Genomic DNA, 2,665 nt, shown 5'->3' on the forward strand with positions numbered 1-2,665 from the left:
AAAAAAAAAAAAAAAAAAAATCTAAAAAGATGGGATAAATGATCACAAACTTTATATGAAAAGGACAAAGACCTTGGATAAGCAAAGCATTGCTTAAGAAGAAGAACAAAGTTTGAGGCCTCTCACTCCTTGATCTAAAAATTTACTACACAGTCACAGTAGTCAAAACAACCAGATACTGGTACAATCAAAGATACGTGGATCACTGAAACAGAATTGAGAACCCATCCATATACAGTTAACTGATCTTTGACAAAGGGCCAAAACACATTAAATTGGGAAGCGATATTCTCTTCAACAAATGGAAATGGACTTGCAAAAGAATAAAACAAGACCTATATCTCATACCATATACAAAGACAAAGTCAACATGGATTCAAAGCCTAAATGTAAAACATAGAACTATAAAGATCATCAATGAAAAACTAGGAACAAACTTAGGGGTTCTAATATGTGGCATACATACACTATCAAACATTGAAAAAAAACAACAAAGAAACCCACAAACAATTGCTCATCTCTGTCAACTCTGTGTACTGAGGGGGTGGGGTAATCCTCACTGTAAAGATTTATTCACTTTTTTGAGCTAAGAGCTCTGGTAGCGTAGTGGTTACAAATCGGGCTGCTAACCTCAAGGCTGACAGTTCGAAACTACCAGCTGTTCCGCAGGAGTAAGATGAAGCTTTCTTCTCCCGTAAAGATTTACAGCCTCGGAAACCCTATGCAGGGTCACTATGAGTTGGAACCAACTCTGCGGTACTTAACAACAACATCCATGAATATAAAGTTCATCAAATTGTAGCAGGTTACACTTTTTTCTTCTTTTTTCTTCTAGTTGAGTTCTGATCATCAAGCCATTGAAGCCAGGATAAGTGGGTACTATCTGGAAGTATGTGTGTTCCTGTGTGTCTCCCCTCACTTCATATCAGCTGTATGCTTCACTCTCCACTCTAGTCCTCTGTGGCCATGTCACTGCCTCTGGGCCCAGGAGTCTCCAGGTCTTGCCATACTGCTGACCAACCAGGTCTGGACCCCCGGGCTCGCAGGAATCTATGGAATGTGGTTGAACCCACCTCCCAACTTCATTCCCCTTATTGGTGACCAACGTGGTCACCAGCCAGACCACATGCCTGCTCGTGTATTCCCCCAAAGTCCCAGTCTTGGAAGGGGGTTTGCTCTGAGGGGACCCAACCACTTGCCTTGATGGCTCCCAGGCAAACAGCTTGCTTGTTCTTGTAGTAGTCAGTCAGATTGCCGTAATTGTTTTTTATTTTCCCTGCTGGTATTTCTTTCATGAAGTTTCTTCTATTCTTCTAACCTCTCCAGGCTGGTCTACTTGTCCTTTTAAGTGGAAATTTCCCACCTCAGATGATTCTGGGCGAGGTTCAGGATTTAACCTATGGTCTTAAACATTGCAAAGACTCCACAGGAAGCCTCTGTCACTGGGCAACTTCTGGCCACATTTAAGGTATTCCAATCAGTTATAGGCGGAAGACGAACTTAAAAGCTTTCTATTGTGATGTTTCTGGCTATTCCTTTCTCTTCCCTTCTAGTCTCTATTTTACAATAATAAGCAAGCAAGGGAAACCAAGATTCAAAAGATAGCCAAGAATCTTAACATTATTCCCTTCTTTTACCCATTCAAACCATACCTCAATCCCTGTGTCCAGAGCCCTGTTGTTCCAAGGTTGTGCATACATTCTCATTTACCTCATTACCACTAGCCCATGAAAACCTACCTAACAGTTCTCCCATCTGCCTTATTCTTCCATTCCCCTCCCCTTCTTGTGTATTGCTACCCCCGTCCCCCACAGCATACAAGTTATCCTGTGTTTATTCCCTATACTGTACTCTATCATCCCCTTCTTCCCTCCCCTCACCTCATCCGATACATCCTGGTGATCAACAAATACACATATATAATTTCCCCCCCCTTTTAGGGTGTGTTCTTTTTATAACTCTTTTACAATAATCATTCTATGCAGAATTTATCCTTATTTGACTGACTAATTTCACTAACCATAATGTACTCAAGGTTCATCCATGTTATACAGTGGTTTGCAGCTTGTTTGTTGTTCTTCAAGGAAACATAGTATTCCATTGTGTGTATGTACCACAGTTTGTTTATCCATTCTTCAACTGATGGGCACTTAGGCTGTCTCCATCTTATTGCTATTGTAAATAGTGCTGCTATGAACATTGGTGTGCATATATCAACTCATGTTATGGCTCATATTTCTTGTGGGTAAATACCAAGTAGAGGAATTGCTGGATCATAAGGTATTTCAATTTCCAACCTTCTGAGGAAGCTCCATATTGCTTTCCAGAGAGGTTGGACCATTTTGCAATCCCACCAACAATGTAGGAGGTCCCAGTCTCTCCCCATTCTCACCAGCATTTATTGTACTCTATTCTTTTGATCTTTGCTGTTATTTCAAGTGTGAGATGATATCTCATTGTTGTTTTGATTTGCATCTCTCTAATGGCTAGTGATCATAAACATTTCTTCATATGTTTTTTGGCTGCCTGGATCTCTTCCTTGTTAAAGTTCCTATTCTGACTATAACTGATTGGAATACCTAAAATGGGGCTACCACGTGCCCAGTGAAGGAGGCTTCCTGTGGAGCCTCTGCATTACATAAGACCATAGGTGGAACCCTGAACC

This window comes from Chrysochloris asiatica, unplaced genomic scaffold, assembly GCF_000296735.1.
Source record: "Chrysochloris asiatica unplaced genomic scaffold, ChrAsi1.0 scaffold00022, whole genome shotgun sequence".
Classification (NCBI taxonomy): Eukaryota; Metazoa; Chordata; class Mammalia; order Afrosoricida; family Chrysochloridae; genus Chrysochloris; species Chrysochloris asiatica.